Here is a 22,178-nt window from a genome sequence, read left to right on the forward strand (position 1 = left end):
GAGCTACCTGAACTGTGGAAAAGAGAAGACTGCATCAGGAGGCCATAACCCCGGGGGCCCCGCTCTGCCCTTTAGTAACCATGAGCTTCGGGTAAATCACTACACCATGAAGAGCCTCCATTTTCTTGTCCGTAAACAAGTGAGAACAGGGTCTAGACATAGGAGCACCTTGTCCACTGTGAAGTGGCAAAGATGACTGAGAAAATAGAGGCAAGGCAGGCTGGGGGGCCTGGGCAGCCCCTGGAGTGATAAGCAGCAATTTACCCGGCAGCAACTGCCCTTAGAGACCTGGTGAGAGAGGCTGTTCCAGATGCAGGCATGTTGTGATGGAGGATTCCAGGCTGAGGGGCCTTGGCACTGGTTTACAAATCCCTCACCATGCATAGCCTCTCTCTCTCCACTTCAGTTCTCCTCTCACCTGTCCCATCTACATCAACCCCGATTCCAGTTGCCAGAAGTCCCCAAACCTACCTCTAAGCAAACAGCGGGAAAGGGAAACTCTTCCTCACCTGGAACGTCTACCCACCTTTCAAAACTCAGTGCGGGGCCAGGCGTGGTGGCTCACACCTGTAATCCCAGCACTTTGGGAGGCCAAGGCAGGCGGATCACCTGAGGTCAGGAGTTCAAGATCAGCCTGGCCAACATGGTGAAACCCATCTCTACTAAAAAAAGAAAAAATCAGCTGGTGCATGCCTGTAGTCCCAGCTACTCACGAGGATGAGGCATGAGAATTGCCTGAACCTGGAGGCGGAGGTTGCAGTGAGCTGAGATCATGCCAATGCACTCCAGCCTGGGCGACAGAGTAAGACTCTGTCTCAAAAACAAAAACAAAAACAAAAAACCCAGTGCAGGTGTCGCCTCCTCGGAAAGCCTTCCTGGAACCACATCCCACCCTGGGATGCCAGCGTGGCATCCCAGCACACAGCTCTGGGCCCCCAAAAAGTGATGCTCAGAAAAAGAGGGTTAAGGGAATGATGACCACTTCCTGGAGGATGTAGGACTATAGTTTGGTCTCAAGAGTGGGTGACTAAATGGAGAAGAGTATGAACACACGAAAAGAGAGGAAATCTCAAAAGCCTTCTGAGAATCCTGAAGCCTGCAGCCAGCCTGGAGATGAGAGTGAACAGTACAGGAGACACTGGCAGGTAGGCCTGACCCAGGCAGACCAAGGAAGGAACTGAGTCAAGGAGCCTGAGCCAACACAGCAGGCCTCAGAGGGTACCCTGACCTTCAGCCTGCCACTGAATGCCCGCCCCATCCTAGCCTGCAACCTGGTTCTCTCACCACCAGCCTTCTCCCTGGGTCTCAAGAACCCATTTCCATAATCCCTATACCACCCCAAGCTGGGGCAGCACCTCTTGGTATATCTACCCCGACCTTCCCAATCATCCCAGCTCTGCATAAATATTTGTTGAATAAATTTCACTCCAGCAGCTTGCCCCTCCCCCTGCAGGAAAGGCGCTGGATCAAGAGTCCCCATGCAGTGAAGCAGAGGATGACTCACACGGGAGAAGGGAGGGACAGGGACTGGGCTGGCAGCAAACAGCCGGTGTGTGTTGACAAGAGGCAGAGCTCCAACAGGCCCAACAGTGCCTGGCAAGGGAGAGGTGCCAGGCAGCGGGTGTTTACCTGGGGAGGTGGCGGGGGGCAGCTCAGGAGGTGGACTTTACTTGGGGCAAGGACAGGACCTCAGGATCCAAAGACTCTCATGGCTGGACTGGGTGTCTGGTAGGTGACCATATGATACACACTGGTTTCTTTTGATTTTCTCAGAATGGAAATATATTGCTTTAGTGATTTTATTGATTGAGACAGGGTTTCACCTTGTTGGTCAGGCTGGTTTCGAACTCCCCACCTCAGGTGATCTACCCGCCTAGGCCTCCCAAAGTGCTGGGATTACCGGTGTGAGCCACCGTGCCTGGTGGTGATTTTAAATAAAACACATGGTCATTAAAATTTTTTTCTAACAGCATATAAGTGTTTAAGTAGAAGGAGAATCATCTCGGAGTGATTCTACCCCTTCCCCTTTACTGACTATACCAGTATCCCCCACAACCAAATCTCTATTAAGTCTGGTATATATTCTTGCAGACTTTTCTGCATCTATAGGATATTTAAAATTATGTGTGAATGATAAATCACACAAGCTGTGTTAAAACTGCTTCAATGGGTCAGAGACTGCGATAAGTACTGAGGTGTCGCATTTAATTCTCTCAACAACCTTAATGCGGTAGGTATGATTATTATCCTCATTTTATTTTTATTGGACATTTTTTTTTTTTTGAGACAGAGTCTCGCTCTGTCAGCAGGCTGGAGTGCAGTGGTGCAATCTTAGCTCACTGCCTCACGAGTTCAAGCAATTCTCCTGCCTTAGCCTCCCACGTACCTCGGACTACAGGCGCCCATGACCACATTCAGCTAATTTTTGTATTTTTAGTAGACATGGGGTCTCACCATATTGACCAGGCTGGTCTCAAACTCCTGACCTTGTGATCCACTCACCTCGGCCTCCCAAAGTGCTGGGATTACATGCGTAAGCCACTGCACCTGGCCTAAAAAATTTTTTTGTAGAGATGGAGTTTCACTGTGTTGTCCAGGCTGGTCTTGAACTCCTCGGTTCAAGCGATCCTCCCACATTGGCCTCCTAAAATGCTGGGATTATAGGCATGAGCCACTGTGCCAAGCCTATTATCCTCAAGTACAGGGAAGGTCAGAGGATGGTCACTTACTTGCCCCGTAATATGGTTTGGCTGTGTCCCCACCCAAATATCATCTTGAATTGTAGCTCCCATAATTCCCATGTGTTGTGGGAGGGAACTGATGGGAGGTCATTGAATTCTGGGGGTGGTTTCCCCCATACTGTTCTCATGGTAGTGAATTAAGTTTCATGAGATCTGATGGTTTTATAAGCCTTTTGCTTGGCTCTCATTTTCTCTTGCCTACTTCGATGTAAGACATGGCTTTTGCCTTCTGCCGTGATTGTGAGGCCTTCCCAGCCAGGTGGAAGGAACTGTGAGTCTATTAAACCTATTTTCTTTATAATTACCCAGTATCGGGTATGTGTTTATTAGCAGCATGAGAACAGACTAATACATCCCCAAGGACACACAGCCATGGCTACAGAGCGGTGTTCAGAGCCACTGGAAGCAGGGCTGACCCAACTCCTCCTACCTCCTCCCACGCCTTGCCTGTGGAGCAGCCTCACTGTACGCATGGCTTTGGCTGTGCCACGGTAACTGAACAGCCCCCCCCAACAATGGCATTAGGGTGAAGGCTGGTTTTTCATACTCTGATATCCTCTACTAAGAGCCTCAGGCAGGCCTTGCCTGTGTTGCGGGCAATGAGACCGGAGAGCTTCAGCTTCTGGTTTCTCTGCACCTTCATCTAACCCCATGGTACCACTGACATTAGAAAAACCTAAATGACAGGCTGGGCGTGGTAGCTCATGCCTGTAATCCCAACGTATTAGGCAGCTGAGGCGGGTGGATTACCTAAGGTCAGGAGTTTGAGACCAGCCTGGCCAAAATGGTAAAACCCCATCTCTACCTAAAATACAAAAATTAGCCAGGCATGGTGGCACATATCTGTAATCCCAGCTACTTGGGAGGCTGATGCAGGAGAATCAATTGAATCCAGGAGGTGGAGGTTGCAGTGAGCCAAGATTGTGCCACTGCACTCCAGCCTGGGTGACAGAGTAAGACTCTGTCTCAAAAGAAAGAAAAAAAAAGACGACGACGAAAATCCTAAATAACATTCAGAGCTGGGTGCTGTGGCACATGCCCATGATCCCAGCTATGAGAGAGGCTGAGATAAAAGGATTACTTGAACTCAGGAGTTCAAGACTAGCCTGGGCAACACAGTGAAACCCTGTCTCTAATAAAAATACAAAAATTAGCTGGGCATGGTGGCACACACCTGTAATCCTAGCTACTTGGGAGGCTGAAGCAGGAGAATCACCTGAGCCCAGGTGATGGAGGTTGCAGTGAGACCCTAACGCTAAATGAATGAATGAATGAATGGATGAATGACAATCCTTATAAAGGTGGTCCTTCTTAACTCCCCAGATTTCAACCTTGGAGTGTGGAAGAGGTGAAAACACAAAATGCTTGAGCTGGAAATGAGACTGAGAATAATGTGGTTTCAAGCCACCATCTCCCTCCTTCCCAGTGTCCCGGGTGTGTGGCTCCCCAGCTCAGGTGCACCCTTCCCCACGCCATCTCCATCCCTGACCCATTCTTGCCTCTTGCCAGACTGCTGTCGGGACTTACAGATGGTATCAGATGCTCCAGGCACCAGTTTGCCCCACACCTGGGGTGGGACAGAGGTAGGGGAAGAAACAGAGGCTCAGTAAGAGAGCTTCCATTTGTAGAAACTTTAGAGCCATGGGAAAGCTAGATTTTTCTTTCCTTTTTGCTGGGAGTACAATAGAGCTTGCAAAATGCAAATCTGAGAGAAAAAAATGATTATACCAAATTTCTGTGGTTCCTAGTATTGCTTCCAGTTGAAAGTCAGTTAGTTTAGAAGCTTAACAATGTGTTAAATCCATTATATATAACTTGAACTTGCTCAAAATCTCATCCTACTTGGCTACAGAGAGGTGGAGTATAGAGAGGTAGCAGTAGGAAAGCAACATGAAAAGAAATTCTACAATTTCCAGGACAATTGCCCTGCAGAAAGCAAGTCACAGTGTCCTATTTTCAGTGCTACAAGGAAAGCGGGGGAACGCAAAGGAAGAACAAGACCCAGGTGGCACTGGCTGAGTGGGGAAGAGAGACCAGCAGCCTCTGGGAGGCAACTGGGGCCCCTTCTATCCTTGTAGCTTAATCAGCTTGATGGGGTCTATTATGTGCTTCACAGCATTTGAAGGTAGTGATGAGGAAAGGGGGCTAACCATCCTCCACTTGGGTGTTTTAGTGACCTCTCAGAAAGGCATCAGTGAGAGAAAATGACTCTCAGAGGACAGAGCTTGGAGTAGAGCAGCAAAGATGGGGAGTCTTCCTAGAGGGGTGGGGTGCAGCCTTAGGCTGCTGTGTTACGGTGTGGTTTCTCCGACCTCAGTGACCTCACAAGGTTGTTGTGAGGATTACATGAGACCACAAACATAAAAGCACTAGGTGAACCACAAGACCTTGTCAGGGTGGCTCACCGTCAGCTTGTCCCTTGGAGAGCCACTCCTCCTCCAAGGTGCTACTCAGCAGCTTTTCCTAAATACCCCAGGGAGCAGAACCCAGGTGCGCTCAGTTCTGTGGGCCTGCAGAGCCTGGGACCACACAGCCCTTTATTAAGAGTCTGATGACAGGCATAGTTGGTTGGTCTGTCTCCCCCTCCAGACCACAAGCAAGTTTCTACCTGCAATTAAGGGTAGGGACCCTGGCCTATTCATCTGTAACTCTCCAGGCCTCAGCACGGAGCCTGACACATGGTAAGGATAAAGTCTTGTTGAGGTGGCAGAACTGTTTGAAGGCAGAAGTCCTGTCTGGTTTTACTTTTTTGTCCCCTCTTTTGTATTTTTTTTTGGGGGGGGTGAGGGGTTTAACTTAATCTCCAGTGTTTGGCACTAAGTACATGCACACTAAACTCCAGCTGAAATGGCCTTTTCCTTGAAGGAAGCATGAGAGTTAGGCACCAAGAAAGCCCGGCAGGCAAATCAGCAGCATTTGGAAAGGCAGGACAGGGAAATGAATGTAGTGTAGGTAGAGGATTTCTTTTTTGGCTGGGGGACGGGATGGGGAAAACAGAGTCTGGCTCTGCTGCCCAGGCTGGAGTGCAGTGTTGTGAACACGGCTCACTGCAGCCTTGACTTCCTGGGCTCAAGTGATCTTCTTGCCTCAGTCCCCCAAATAGCTGACACTACAGGAGTGCACCACCATGCCTGGCTAGTTTTTGTATTTTTGATAGAGGCGGGGGTTTTACCATGTTGCCCAGGCTGGTCTCAAACTCCTGAGCTCAAGTGATCTGCTGCCTTGGCCTCCCAAAGTGGTGGGATTATAGGCATGAGCCACTATGCCTGGCCCAGGTAGAGGATTTCTACTGGATCAAATAGCAGTGGACTGGAGAGGAAATCATTACTTAGATGCTGTAAAGCAGCCTTTTCACTCATCCTCACCACAAGCCCCAGCAGTGGGCAACAGATGAGAGAACAGACATTGAGAGAGGTCTAGACGCAGGCCCATGATCACATGGGTAGCAGTGGAGACAGGTCACAAACCCAGAACTGCTGACTCCCAGTCCAGTGCTCAGCCAAGGCCAGTTATGAAAGGCCTCAAGGCTGGGAGTGGTAGCTCACACCTGTAATCCCAGCACTTTGGGAGGCTGAGGGAGGTAGACCACCTGAGGTCCAAAGTTTGAAAGCAGCCTGGCCAACATGGTGAAATCCTGTCTCTACTAAAATACAAAAATCAGTTAGGTGTAGTGGCGCACACCTGTAATCCCAGCTACTCGGAAGGCTGAGGCAGGAGAATTGCTTGAACCCAGGAGGCAGAGGTTGCAGTAAGCCGGTATTGCACCACTGCACTCCAGCCTGGACAACAAAAATAAGACTTCTTCTCAAAAAAACAAAACAAAACAATAAAAAGGCCTCAAATATCCTGTGGGGAGAGAATTCCCAAACACCCTGCTGAGCCAGGCAGAATTGCTGGAGGGCTCTGACCTGGGGAATAACCTGAATTTCTGCCACTGACACCTCAGGGAGGTGGTCAAGGGAGACAGCACTGGTCACCCAGGCTCAGCACCTGGGGTAGGGCAGAGTTGTCCAACTGCACAGCCATTTAGTCTCAGTTTCAGACAGCGGGCACTGCCTACTGCACAACAGCAGGAGGACGGATGAGCCCTCCCCGGTCCTACCTCCAAATGCCTCAAAAGACCAGAAAACTACAATTCAGAGAAAAGGCCCGAGTCAAGCCGAGGCTGGGGATCAGGGAACCTGGGCTTCAGTCTAGACTCAGCCACTAACTAACTTCAGCCACTGAACAAGCCCTTGCTTTTCTTGGTCTTGGTCTCAGTTTCTCCATCCTCGGGGGCTTGTTGAGAGCCTCTCTACCTCTGTCATCTGACTGATGAACTCTGCAGCTGGACACAGTAAGGTTCTGTGATACCATCTCTGTCCATGCCAGCAACCGCAGCATCTGGCTACAGAATAGCATTTGTGCCATAGCAAGCCTGCACGAGACAGCAGAGGGCAGCATAAAGAGCTCTGGTCTGTCAAGCAGGGAGGTAGTTTCTGTCCCAATTCTAAATCTTAACTTCTCTGTGACCTATGGCAAGTCATGGTACTGCCCTGAACCTTGGTTTCTTCCTTTCTAACACTGGGATGAACAATGTCTATGGCACAGGGTTGCTGTAAGAGGAGAGAATAGAGATAAAAACACTCAGAAAAAAAAGCAAAAACAAAAATATATGCCCAGGTTGGGTGAGGTGGCTCACACTTATAATCCCAGCAGCTGGGAAGGCCGAGGTGGGAGGATCATGACGTCCAGGAGATCAAGACTATCCTGGCCAACATGGTGAAATTCCGTCTCTACTAAAAATACAAAAATTAGCTGGGCATGGTGGCGCATGCTTGTAATCCCAGCTACTCAGGAGACTGAGGCAGGAGAATTGCTTGAACCAGGGAGTTGGAGGTTGCAGTCAGCTGAGACCGTGCCACAGCGATCCATCCTGGGGACAGAGCGAGACTCCATCTCAAAAAAAAGAAAGGCCAACCTGGGCAACATGGTGAAACCCATCTCTAAAAAAATTTAAAAATTAGGTGGGCATGGTGGTGAACACCGGTAGTCCCAGCTACTTGGGAAACCGAGGTGGGAGGATTACTTGAGCCCAGGAGGTTGAGGCTTCAGTGAGCTAAGATCATGCAATTCACTCTAGCCTGGGCAACAGGATGAGAGCCTGTCTCAAAAAAAAAAAAAAAAAAAAAAAAAAAAAGCAATTAATTATGACAACTCTGCTTTCAAAGAAGACATGAGGGAGCAGATAACAGCATCTTGGATGGAGGTGTGTGATGCCAAGGGGCTTCTCTGTTCTGAGGGAGCAGAGTATGTCTGCCCTCCAGGGCTCAGCCTACTCTGCAGCCCAATTGTGGGTTCAACAAGAGCACAGCAGGGGTGCAAAATCGGAGGGGCTGGGCCTCCCACTAGAGCAGATGTTACTTACTGCCTGGCACACTGTCTCTGGAGGCTTAGCCTTGCCCCACCGCTAGGGCCCATGAGAAGAAGTCCCACCAGTCTGAGCAGCAGCCTACGCCAGGCAGCTTCTCACTGGGGCTGGGTAGGCAGTACTCTGAGGGCCTAAAGTAGAGGGATGAAGCCTGAGCTAGGAGGACAGCTGGGCTAAGGGAGGTAGTCCCACATGCAGGCTGGGAGATCCCGAGGAAGGTGGCTGGAAAGGAAGGTACATGGAAGAATAAAGCAGCAGTATCCTCAGGGATCTGTCCAAAATTTCAACCCAAACTCAGCTACCAGCCAGGGGAGGCTGGACAGCCCCAGAGCTTTGAGAGCACAGGAATGGGAAGCTAGTCCTGCACTGTTAGCCAGGTATCTTTGGCAGGTACCTAACTTGGGTCTCAGTTTGTCTGAAAATTGGGGTTGAGATAATCCCTCTATCTCAAAGGGGTGTTCTGAGGATCCTGTGAGATTTCATATCTCAAGCTGGAGCTATTAAAAAAAGCACTCAGGCTGGGCACAGTGGCCATGCCTGTAATCCCAGCACTTTGAGAGGCAGAGGCAGGTGGATCACCTGAGGTCAGGAGTTTGAGACTAGCCTGACCAATACGGTGAAACCTCATCTCTACCAAAAATACAAAAATCACTGGGTGTTATGGCACGTATCTGTAGTCCAAGCTACTCAGGAGACTGAGACAGAAGAATTGCTTGAACCCAGGAGGTGGAGGTTGCAGTGAGCCGAGATCACACCACTGCACTCCAGCCTGGGTGACAGAGTGAGACTCTGCCTCAAAAATAAATAAATAAAAACAAAGCATTCAGCAAAGGGCCCCATTCCATCTCTGTGCCCTGGCCCCAGCCCTGCATCTGAGCACAGGAGACCCAGGCCACAGCAGAGGCAGCCCTGCAGAGGCAAAGCTTGGCACTCTGTCCCTGTCATCCCTGGCTTCAGGCTAAACCTGGCTGGCAGGAGTCTCCTGAGGTGCTAAGGGCTGGGGCTGAGGGAGGGAGATGCTCCCTAGAGCCCCACTGAACCTGCTTCTTATTACTTATAGAACCTATAAAATGTACAGGTCCCTGAGTACAGGTCGCAAGAGCTGTGGATGTGGCTGGGCTTCATAAAAGCTAAACACTCCTGTGCATATGTAGGTTCCCTTAAACTAGCAGGGCAGGGTCCCAGAGGCAAGCCGGCAGCACCAGGGAGACAAGAGCTTCCCCTAAGCAGGTACCTGAGCAGGAAGCTGTCCAACTGTACAGCATTAAGGCTCCAGGGACAGCAGGCACTGCCTCCTGCACAATATCAGCAAGATGGGTGAGCCCTCCTGATGCCGGATCCCCTATCTCCAGGGGGTGCCCAGAGGGTCTCCCATATGCTTCTAATAACAATCCAGCCGGCTGGACTCTGTGTGTGGTGAGAGAGAGTGCATGCTTGGAGGGCCTCTCCCTGCCTTCTCTCCCACCACACTGGGGATAGTTTCTGACTTTGGGCCTCTAGGAGCCACAAGATGTACTGAGTGGATAGGATAACTGAGCATGCTCAGAGGAGACTGCCCTTTAGAGGACACTGCAGAGAAAAGATGAGGACATGGCCAGCTGCAGGGCTTGGTCCTAGTGCCAGGAGGGCCCAGGTTTCTAGGAACGGCAATGGGAGGTCAGGTCTTTCCTGGGAGAGAAGAGGGGCAGCAAGAAGTCAGAGATTAGAAGAGGCAGGGCCCTCTGAGACCATCTAATCCAACCCCTCTGTTTCACAGATGCAAAGGATGAAGCCCAGAGAGGGGATGGAACTTGGCTGAGGTTAAACAGCAAAGTGGTAGCAGAATTGGGACTCACACCCAGGATGGTCCACTCCAAAACTGTCCCTTGCTTGGAACATGGTGCCAACCCCCATTCCACTTCCACTTTTTTTTTTTTTTTAAACTACCTTCTATTGAGTGCTTCACTTTGATGCTCTGTATACTTCAACCACATGATTCTCCTAGCAGCCCTCTGACACGGGGATCTCCCTCCTCATTCTACAGCTGAGGAAACCAGGGCAGACAGAAATGTTCTGATGCCAGAGCCATGACTGCAACCATGCTGCCTGCAGCTCTGAGCCCCAGTTTTCTGCACCAAATGGTGGGTGTGGGGAGCAGGAGTCCTGGTTCATTGCCAGGTCTATCACTCCTTTGCTGTATGACCTTCAGCAGGTCACTCACCCATTCTAAACTGCTGGTCTCTTTAAGACCCCTAGCAGTACCAGTGTGCCCTGGTTCTGTGTGTGCCTTCAAGGAGAGAAGCAGGAGTTATCTGGTACCTTAGTAACAGGGAATGTAGCTACGCTGGCAGCAGCTCCCCAGACTGGGTCTAGTTTGCAGGCCTGTGCTCAAAACCCATGTGCACTGCCTTGGGAGGCACAGTGCAGCACTCCAGTGCATGCCACTGTGGGAAGGGGGAATTACTACCAAGCCCTGTGCCTTTTCATTTAGCCTCAGCAATGCCATGAGGTAGATACTACTGTTTCCATTTTCCAGTAGAGAAATTGAGGCTTAGAGCTTAATGAACTAGCTCAAATGACACACACCCAGTAAATAACCAAACTGATATTTGATCCCAGAAGCCAAGCTCTGCCCTTGAGCCAGGCCTGGTAACTGCTTCCTGCTGGCACTCTGGTCCTCAGGGCACAGGTTCTAGAGTAAGAGCCCATTGGTGATAAGCTGAGCACAGAGGGCCAAGGGGTTCAGCCAGGCTGAGAGGTTGCCTGCCTGCCTACTTGTCTGCCAATCAGCCCACCCCATAGAAATGCCCCATGCCCAGGAAGGAGATAAGGAAGGCTTTGTCAGTGCCTGCTTCCGCCTGGCCTGTGCTGGCTGCTGAGACTGGGCAGAGCCCATCGTGTGATCCTGCACATGGCACTGGCACGAGGTACACATGCCTCCCTGCGGCAGGGCAGGGGAGATGCCCGGGGCAGCCAGAACTAAGGAAGTAGCCACCACTGGGCAGGACATAGGGGGTCAAGAACTCAAACAGGAGCTGTGGTTCTTTTTTCTTTTTTGCCACTCTGCCCCCAGACAGTAGTTCTAATGAGCCCAGTCACACAGCTTCCAGTTGAAATGGGGATGTTAACAATAGTGGCTGGGTGTGGTGGCTCATGCCTGTATTCTCAGCACTGGGAGGCTGAGGCAGGAGGATCACTTTAGGTCAAGAGTTTGAGACCAGCCTGCCCAATATGGTGAAACCCTGTCTCTATTAAAAAAAAAAAAATTGGCCGGGCATGGTGGCACATGCCTGTAACCTCTAATCTCAGCTACACAGGAGGCTGAGGCAAGAGAATTGTTTGAACTCAGGAGGCGGAGGTTGCAGTGAGCAGAGACGGTACCACTGCATTCCAGCCTGGGCAACAGAGGGAAACTCCGTCTTGGGGAAAAGAAAAAAAAATAAATATATATATATATATATATATATATGTATATATACACACATATATATAATTTATAAATATATATATATATATTTATAGCTAGCACTTATTGAAGGCTTCTTAATCCTCACAACTATCCAAAGAGATAGGCACTATCACACCCATATCACAGATGAGGAAACTGAGGCTCAGAGAGGTTAGGTTACAGGGCCAAGCAGGACTCAAGCCCAGAAACTGCCTCCAGAGCAGACAGGTGCTCATACTCAACTAGTTCTTCATATGAGCCACTGAGAAAATGATCTGGATGAACATTTTCTCAACTCTCCAAAAAAGAACATACCCACGATTCTCCCAGAATGTTCCAAGAAACAGGCTAGGGGCCTCGGTATGGTAATGGTGACTGTTATCAACAGAAAGGAAAGAAAACTGTTCCTGAACACCAGTCCCCACATTACCCTCTTTCGGTAGGTGGTGACATGCTGGGTCTCAGGTTTGCTCAGCCATATAAAGAGGGGAATAGACGATGTGACCTCAAATGGCTCTTTCGCCCTGACTCCCTAGGATTCAAGGTCACCCAGTTCCACTACTTCCTTGTGTGTTCGATCCTGGGTAAGTTCGTTATGCTCTCTGGACCTCAGGGTCTTTCTTTCCTTTCTTTCCTTCCTTCCTTTCTTTTTTTTTTTCTCTCTCTCTCTCTTTCTTTTTCATTCATTGATTTATTTAGAGACAGAGTCTCACTCTGTTGCCCAAGCTGGAGTGCAGTGGCACAATCTCGGCTCACTGCAACCTCCACCTCCCGGGTTTAAGTGATTCTCCTGCCTCAGCCTCCTGAGTAACTGAGACTACAGGCGCTTGCCACCACACCCAGCTAATTTTTTATTTTTAGTAGATATGGGGTTTCATCATGTTGGTCAAGCTGGTCTTGAACTCCTGACCTCAGGTGATCTGCCCACCTCAGCCTCCCAAAGTGCTAGGATTACAGGCGTAAGACACCGCACCCGGCAGGGTCTTTATTTTTAAAACAGAGATGCCTCTACCCTCCTCTCAGGGTCAGGTGAGGACCCCTCAAGATGATGAAGGCAGAGAGCCTAGCACGGGGCAAGGCAAGTACTGCAATGTGAGGTGGGAGTGCCTCCTACTCTTAGAGCAGGACTTCTTCTCATCACTGTTCACTGCCACTAGAATGAGTGTCACTCCATGACCTCGCCCTGAAAGCAGATACCAGGGCTAGCAGTCCTTCCCCAACCCCCAGCCTGGGCCAACAGGGCACTCCCAGGCAGCCCCGCCTGTCTCCCTGATTATCACTGCTTTCTTAATAAGCTGCGACTCCAGGGAAGGGCGGAAGCTGGAGCACCAGGAGCCATTTCCACCGCCTGGTACCTGGTACTGCGAGTGGTAGCTAAACACCCGGGAGAGTGGGTCCCACCTGGTCCAGTACCAGGGAAATCTTATCATAACAAATGCTTCCTGGGAAGGAGCAGGGTGGGTGAGGTAAAGGCCCAGTCCATGTCAGTCAGGGTTTCGTTTCCTGATTTTTTTTGTTTTGTTTTGAGATGGAGTCTCACTCTGTTGCCCAGGCTGGAGTGCAGTGGTGCGATCTCGGCTCACTGCAACCTCTGTCTCCCAGGTTCAAGTGATTCTTGTGTCCCAGCCTCCCCAGTAGCTGGGATTACGGGCGTGCACCACTACACCTGGCTAATTTAAAAATTTTTTTTAGTAGAGATGAGGTTTTGTCATGTTGGCCAGGATGGTCTCAAACTCCTGGCCTCACGTGATCCACACACAGTTGGCCTCCCAAAGTGCTGGGATTACAAGCATGAGCTGTCGTGCCTGGCCCATTTCCTGATTCTTGACATCAACCTAGGTTGTAATCTCATAAGTATGAGGGCCCTTTCTTTATCTTCTTGAAGCTGAGGAGACCCAAACACTGAGCTAGAAGAAGTGTAAGAGAATACCCAAAGCCAGGACTTCATGTGACTAAGAGGTCAGAGAGTGGGGTCCTGGCTTGACTTCTTGGGGATGGGAGTTAGCTTGGTGGGAGCAGAGAACTGAGGCTCAGGTTTGGAGGTACAGTTAAGAAGGAAGGGTGCTGTGGCCTATTGGGGCAGCATCTCCTGCCCCATCCAAATGCCCACTCCCCTGCTTTCTTACACCAGAGGATGCTGGGCACACTTCACGACCTGGAACTTCCAGTGACCTCAGCTAGGGAGCGGGGGAGAAGAACTGGAGCCCTGGACAGTTTCTAAAGTGCCTTTCCTCTGTAGCAGGGAGCCCTACAGATAAGAAGTGAGTTGGTCAGAGCTGAGCTCTGGCCCAGAGAGAGTGAGAACCCTCCAGGGGAGTTCCCACTGCCCAGGAAGAGGCACAGTGCAGAATTCTGGGAGTCAGAAACCCTTGGTTTAGTTCTGGATCCGTTACTTGCTGGCTCAGTGACCTTCCCTGCGCTACAGTTTCCTCATAGATAAGATGATAGGGCTGGGTTAACTTCTCAGACAGCCCACAATTTTACATAATAACCAACACACATTGCTTTTCATTTTGCTTTGTTCTTTCATGGACATTACTTCATTGAAACCTCATGCTATCTCTCTGAGGGTCCTCCTATGTTAAAGATGAGAAAACCAGAGCACAGGGCATTTAAACCTGAGGACACACTCAGAAAGGACACAAAAGAGGCAAGATTTGCACCCAGGGTTCCAGAAGCCAAATCCTGAGTACCACCTAGAAGGAAATCCGCCCGGCCAGGGTGAAAAGCCGCAAGTAATTGGTTTCAGAGTCCATCTCAGACTCTCACTCTTGAAGTGATTCCCTTGATGCAGATAAGGAAACTCTTTCAAAAGATCAGATTTATTTAAAAAGTTAAGCTGCAAAAGAGTACAGACAGCATGACTGGTGTTTTCTGTTTTGTTTTGTTTTTGAGAGGGCATCTCGCTCTGTCACCCAGGCAGTACAGTGGCACGATCTTGGCTCACTGCAACCTCTCCCTCCCGGGTTTAAATTATTCTCCCACCTTAGCCTCCCAAGTAGCTGGGACTACAGGCAGGCGCCACCACGCCTGGCTAATTTTTGTATTTTTAGTAGAGATGAGGTTTCACCATGTTGGTTAAGCTGGTCTCCAACTCCTGACCTCAGGTGATCCGCCTGCCTCAGGCTCCCAAAGTGCTGGGATTATAGTCATGAGCACCTAGCATGGTTGTTTTTATGCCACCTTTTTTTTTTTTTTAAAGACAGAGTCTCGCTCTGTTAGGCTGTAGAGCAGTGGCACCATCATGGCTCACTGCAGCCTTGACCTCTTGAGTTCAAGCAATCCTCCCACTTCAGCCTCCCAGGTAGCTGGGACCATAGGCTTCTGCCACCATGCCTGGCTAATTTTTAATTTTTGCAGAGACAGGGTCTCCCTAGGTTGCCCAGGCTCGTCTGAACCTCCCAGGCTCAAACAATTCTCCCACCTTGGGCTCCCAGTGCTGGGATTATAGGAGTGAGCCACTGTGCCCAGCTTAACTTTTTTTATGAAAAAGTGGTTCACACCACTGTAGAGAAAAGCCTAGGATGAACTATTCAGAGTGCTCAGCCTGACAAACAAGGGAGTGAAAGGGGTATGACTTGCGTTTTTCTTCTTTATATACTTAAGCAAGGTTTGAATTATTTTTTTTCTTCCTTTTTTCTGAAAAAAAAAAAAAAAAAAAAATCTGGGGGGAAAATGTTCTGAGCACTTGCTCTGAGTCAAAATTCAGTATTAAACACTTTACTGTCACAGATTAGTTCATTTAATTCTCGCAAAAACCCTGTGGAGTACAAGAATGCTCAGAGCAGCTTTATTCATAATTGTCAAAAAAGGGAGCCAATCCGAAAGCCCATCGACAGGAGAGTGAGCCAACTGTGGTGTATCATACAAGGCAACACCAAACGGCAATAAAATGAACAAACCTCTGACACATGCAACAGTGAAGAGGAATCTCACAGACAGGCTGAGCAAAAGCAGCCAGACACACAAGAGTACCTATGAGTCCATTTAGATGAAGTTCAAGAACAGGTAAGATCAACTGATGATGATCGAAGTCAGAATTGTGGTTACCCCAGAATTATCTGCAGAAAAATGATACAGATCTGATAATCAGCCTACAACAATATAGCAGGCAGGTAGTGGAGTCAGGATTCAGACAGGTCTGTTGGACTCTGAAGTCTCTATTGACCCCTGACTGCCAAAAAGTATGCCTTGAACCTCCACCTGCAGAGCCTTCCAGACCCCTCTAGAGGCAGTCTCACTCCTGGCTTCAGATGTGGGGAGCCCCTTGTCCTCAGTGCTAAGCACCAGTCTCTGCGGTTCAGTCACTAAGGGAAGCCTGGTTCTCCAGAAACCTCAGCATGTGAAGAGCTGCTGCTTAACTAGCAAAGGGACAGTGCCAGGTTCACAACTCAAGCTCTAGGCCTACTGGGAGCAGGGGGCAGGAGAAGGACTGCTCTCTGCCAAGGGAGGATGCCCAGTGCACATTCACCACTCCTAACCAGCCCTGGCCCACAATAAGGGAATTTCCAAGCAGAGCTGGGCCTGGGCTTGGCCCCACCCACTTGGCCACACTGCCTCACACTTTCCCCAGCTCCTGTTGACCCAGAAAAGTCAGACCCTGCCAGTCACCCTAATCCCTCTCCTCAACCGAGGACAAGACCAGGAGTTTTGAGGGACTCAGCTCCCCTAGAAGCACCTGCATCCTCCCGCTCTAAATTCCCAGCCCTGCCCAGGCTTCCCTCCCTCCCCTCTGAAAAGAGCCACCACCTGCTGCTTGGCACACATCCCTCTCTTCGGCTACATCCTCTCCACTCTCCCCCCAACTCCTACACAATCCCTGCCCCAAACAATTTCCTGCAGTTTCCCATCTGATCAGTCTCTTCGGAAGGATCATTATCCATGGAAGGAGGGCGGAAAATTCCCAGAGCTGAGAACACTGGGGAAAAAGCTTCATCTAGTCCCTTCTCCATCAGTCAGGAGAGCCCTCATTCTAAACACAGGCCAGTCATGGTCATGCCTCCTCCAGAACCTCCGCAGTTCCCTCATCTACAGGGAAGAGCCTACACCCCTCTGCATTGAATCCAAGGCCCTCTTGATCTGTTCTAACTTAGGTTTGGGCCTTGTTGCTGCTCCATCGTAAGCGGTAGTGCCAGATGGAGGCCCATCTGCCCTCAGGGCCCACCTGCAACGTGCTGTGTCCCTGCAGCACTTCAGCCTGCCTTGTGTTTTAGCTGTTTACGTGTCTGTCTCCCACACACAAGTGTCAGCGCCAGTGCTTCCAGGGTGGGAACCACCAGCCACACAGCTGTGTCTGCTGCATGGTAGGTGCTCAGAGGCAGGCTGAAAAGAAAGTGGGACAGGCAGGAGGCTACCTCACCTATGCAGAGAGAATGATGTGGGGAAAAGGACCACTTATATCATCACAGGAGAACCTGGACTAGAGGTCGGGGAGCTGAGTTCAATGCAGCTCTGTGGTCCTTGAGCAAGTCACTTCGGCCTTGGCCTCTGCTTCCTCTGTGAGCTGGGGAGGTTGGGCCGGGCTCTGTCATCATGTCAGACATTTAGAAGCCCTTACTGCTAGGTGCTCGCCAGAGTATTCTCACTTAATCTCCACACCTCTGCACATGGGGACCACACAGCTGCAAGTGGGAGGCAGGGTAGGGAGCAGGGATTTCAGTCCACACCTCTTGATTCCCTAACCCCTTATCTTTTCCTCCTGGACTCCTGCAGTCTCTAGGATCCCTCCCAGTGCTAAAGTCTGGTTCTGATTCTAGGTCTGCCCTTTCCTGACCTGACAACTCCCCAGGCTAGGACCATAGGGTTCAGCTGAGAATAGTCATGTCTAGCCCTGGTGCTCAGCAATGCCACATCTCCCACATGACAGGTCTGGTGACTATCCGCCTGCAGGCGCTGAGGCTGGGCAAGGGAGGGATGGCCAGCAGGAGTCCAGCAGAGCCTGGTGCCACTCAGCCCCTCCCTTCTCCACATGCCCTTAACTCCACGTCCACTCCACTCCAGTGCCCTGCTTGCCCCTCCTAGGCTGCAGCTTCCATCCACTGCTAGCTTGGCCAGAGGTGCCTGTTGGGAAGCTTTACTCTGTGTGCCCCCATAGACCCAAGCCAAGCTGCTGGTAGGCAGGGCACTCTGGGGCCAGCCCAGAGCGTGAGCGGACACTACTGCACTCCCAGGCTGTCAGCACATCTCTCCTCAGGTCAGACCATGTCATGCTACTCAAGAGCCTTTGATGACACCACACAGCACCATGAATCCTAGCCCCAGGCCCATGGGACTGGCATGATCTGGCCCCTGCCTTCCTCATATTCTCACACCACGCTTCCCCTCTTCCCCTGCACTCCAGGTTCCTCAAACACATCCTCCTCAGGGACCCTGGTCTTTGGAAGATGGGCTCTTCTTGTCCTTTGAGTCTCAGCTCAGACACCAGCTCCTTAGAGAACCCTTGCTGGCCATCCAGCAGCCCCACTTCTCCCTCATGTCTGCCTTCTTCAGGACACTTACCACTGCCTGACACTGCTGTGTCCACATCCAATGCTCCATGCTGGCATGGGAGCCCCCTGACATCAGAAGCCTCTTCTGTCTTGTTCCTGGCTGTGTCCTCAGATCCAGAATAGTGTCTGACATGGAGGGAGAGGCAGCTGGTGGGGCATATGCTGTATGTTAGACTGGACAGTCAAGGAGGCCTCTCTGAAGAGATGACGTATGATCTGGGGCCTGAAGGAGAGTGCTGGTGTGCGGCAGTCTATGGGCAGGACTCCAGGTTGGGGAACAAGCAAGTGCCACAGCTGTATGAAGGAACGGGCCTGGCAAGACAGATGTGCATGAAGGACACAGGAAGGCCGTTGTGACTGGAACAGGGGAAAGGGCAGCGGGGCATGAAGTGCAGAAAGGGGTAGGCCATGCTTTCCTTGCATTTTCTCCCAAGTTCATCAGGAAGCATTTGAAAGATTTTCAGCACAGGAATGCCATGCTCTGGTTTACAGGTCTCACAGTTCCCTGTGGCTGCTCTGTGGAGAGCTGCCTGCAGGCAGACAGGAGTGGAGCAGGAGACCATTCAGGAGGCCCAGGAGTTACCAAGGTTGGAGATGCTCGTAGTGGAGATGGAGTGAAGGGGCAAGCCTTTGACAGGTATGGTTGTGTTTGCCATCAGTCTGAGGAACCCTGGCCAAGCCTACACACCTCTACAGTTCCAGATGCTCCATCTAGCACTGCCCACCTACCCAGTCTTATTTCTCACTGAGTCTTCACCCAGACTCTTCCTGCAGCTGGCTGGACGCCCCTCTACACACACACAGGTACCTGCCCATACCCAGTGCTCAGAGCCTGCAAAGAGCCTTAGCCAGTGTCATGGCCCTTCCCTGATCAGTCACCTTCCCTCCCTCTTAGGAGGGTTTGGTGAAGGTGTCTGCACAAAGGTCTCTCTTCTCTGTGCTCATTCCAGCCATATTTCTTCCCTCCCTAAAGGTCTCCTGTGCTTTGAGGCAACAGCACAGCAATCATCAAGCATATAATTATTCCCTGTTACACTTTCCTAGAGTAGCTGTAAGCTAAATAAAGCTAGATACCATAACTCGCACCCTTCGGGGCTGTGCCATAGTGCAGAAGACAACGATGCACTATGCGAAGCCCTTCGCACAAAGCCAGGCACTGCAGGGACTCAGTAAGTGGTAGGTGGCACTGTCCTCACCGCCTATACCAGGGCAACAGCCATCACAGGTGCTCACTGCCCCACACGTGCGGTTAGCTTCTCTGCCCAACCAAGCAGGTGAGTGAGGGGTGAGGTGAAAGGGTTGGAAACATCCCAATGGGTTTCAGAAGCAAAGGTCAATGGTTCTGCATGATCTATGGCTCTGTATCATCCATGTCTCTGTGCTCTTCTCCAGTTCTCTCCTCTGTGTCAGCAAAGCACATTCATTCATTCTTTTCTTTCTTTTTTTTTTTTTTAACAGAGTTTCACTCTGTTTCCCAGGCTGCAGTGCAGTAGCATGATCTTGGTTCACAGCAACCCTTGCCTCTTGGGTTCAAGCCATTCTCCTGCCTCAGCCTCCCAAGTAGTTGGGATTACAGACTTGCCCCAACACACCTGGCTAATTTTTGTGTTTTCAGCAGAGATAGGCTTTCACCATGTTGGCCAGGCTGGTCTGGAACTCCTGACCTCAAGTGATCCACCCACCTCAGCCTCCCAAGGGGCTGGGATTACAGGTGTGAGCTGCCATGCTTAGCCAAAACACTCATTCCTAACCTTCAGGACCCAGCTCAAAGCTCTGGGAAGCCTTCCCTGACCCACCCACCTCCACCCCTCCCTCCCATGCCCCCACAGCTCTGCAGGCCCTGCTGCAGCACTTCACAGCACATCAAAAGTGCCTGTTTACATGCCAGCCTCTCCCTTGAGGCTGGGATTATATTTATCCATCTTTCCATCTTCAGTACAGTACTTATCAGCACAAATTCATTTGCTGAATATGTGTCTCCCCACCTCCCAACTAAAGAACGAGCTCAGATAATTCAGCTCACGGTCTCATTTGCACCCCTAACCTGAGTACTCAGCTCACCCTAATGCTCTCCAGTCCCTATACCTAAAACCATCCTCCAGGACTTGACCCCACACTCACCTCTTCCCTTAAGGCTCCAGGAGTAGTAACAACTCCCATTACTGAGCACTTACAATATGCTCAGGGCTTTACAGACACCACCCCCTTTAGACTGGGGAAACTGAGGCTTTGACAGGGTGATGTAGCTTAAAAAGGGCACGCCTTCTCTCATTAATATTGGCATCACTCACCTGGCACTTATCGTAGCTGGGCCGATTTTTTTTTTTTTAAGACAGGGTTTCACCATGTTGGTCAGGCTGGTCTCAGGTAAACTCCTGGCCTCAGGTAATCCACCCGCCTCAGCCTCCCAAAGTGCTGGGATTACAGGCGTGAGCCACCATGTAAAAAAATAGGCAGCTGGGCCTATTTTTAAAACCATCATCTGTTCTGCAAAACTTGAATCTTTTATAGCTACATATCAAGTTGTTATACAAAGTCACGCTTTGCTCATTAAATGTTTCAGGCGATCGGTCTTGCTACTCCAGCTAGGTGGGGTAACATAACATAAAGTTATGTAGGAGAAATAGCACAGGACTTGGAAGGGGGAGCACTGGAGTCCAGCCTCAGCTGTGCCACAGTCAGGCTATATGACACTAGGCAGGTCACCTCTACCTCTGGGCCAGGCGTGGCAGCTCATGCCTGTAATCCCAGCACTTTGGGAGGCTGAGGTGGGTGGATCACTTGAGGTAAGGAGTTCAAAACCAGCCTGGCCAATATGACAAAACTCCATCTCTACTAAAAATACAAAAATTAGCCAGACGTTGTAGCACAAGTCTGTAATCCCAGCTGCTCCAGAGGCTGAGGCAGGAGAATCGCTTGAAGCAGGGAGGTGACGTTGCAGTCAGCCAAGACTGTGCTCCAATCGGGGTCACAGAGTGAGCCTCCATCTCAAAATTAAAAATTAAAAAAAAATTTTTTTTAAACAAGATAAGTGACTTGCCCGAGATCACAGTGCTATGAAGTAGTGGAGCTGGGATTTGAACCCAGGTCTGTCAGGCTGCAAAGCTTGTGTTTCTAAACAGCATGCCCCATGTTTCCAAAAGGAACGGCTCTGGGACACTCTTCTGCAATCCAGAGGTTCTGCCCCAAGTAAAAGCTTGTGGCTGTGTCCACTAAGAGTTCATTGAAGTTTCTCATCTAAATGCCACACATACTTCAAGGCCTAGCTCAGTGACCACTCACTTGCACAGCCTCCCGGGATCTTCCCAGGTACAGAATTCTCTCTCCCACCTCTAAACTCCTATAGAATTCCATATGCACTTCAAATCATACCCACTTCCTACTGTCTGACTGCCCTGCATCTGTACTGCATTTCTCAGACAAGTCCTTGAGTTCAGTAAGAGAAGTAGTTTTCATGCATCTCTGCACCTTCTGCCAGCCAGGCAGGTGGGGCTCAGTCAGGGAAAGAGGTGGGGTAGGGTGCCTGCTCCCCCTCCCCCATCTTGCTGTAACGTGAGTCTTAGGCTTTGCCCAGCTAGGTGAGTTGGCCATGCCTCATGCTGGCATGATGCCTACCTGGTACAGCATCCAGATTCCTGTGGGCCCTGGCCCACAACTGGGGAGATAAGATCTTATTCCCTGGCTTGATGGCAAAGACGCTATAAAAAGCACAGTACCCAAGCTCGACATTGGCTTGTGACGGACTAAAGGACCTGAGGGATTCAATGGGTGAAGGGAGAAGCCTCTGGGCTGGCTCAAAGGTCCTAAGACCTGTACTTGGCTCCCCTGTAAGGACTAGTGAAAGGACCAATGGTTTCGCTGCCAAGGACAGCTCCCTAATAGATACCCCAGGAGGAAGCTGCCCTTCTTTAGGCTTAAAGGGCCCACTGGAAAAACTGAGATTTGCCAGTGCTACCGATATCCAAGCCAAAAACCACAGCCCCTCCTCTTGGTCCACTGTCCAGGTCTTATGGCCTACAGACTCCTGAGTTAGTTAACAGAGCAGGGAAGAGGCCTGCCTCTGCCATTAATTCATGTGTGGCCTGGGACCAATCCTCTCTGGGCCTCAACTG

General features: G+C 50.4%; 1 protein-coding gene across 1 annotated transcript in view; it reads right to left on the reverse strand.

Moving 5' to 3' along the window:
• Positions 1-22,178, reverse strand: part of SLC9A1 (solute carrier family 9 member A1) — a 59,019-nt gene that overhangs the window by 23,630 nt on the left and 13,211 nt on the right. The gene's annotated exons all lie outside the window — the stretch shown is intronic.

Source organism: Callithrix jacchus, chromosome 7 (assembly GCF_049354715.1).
Source record: "Callithrix jacchus isolate 240 chromosome 7, calJac240_pri, whole genome shotgun sequence".
NCBI lineage: Eukaryota > Metazoa > Chordata > Mammalia > Primates > Cebidae > Callithrix > Callithrix jacchus.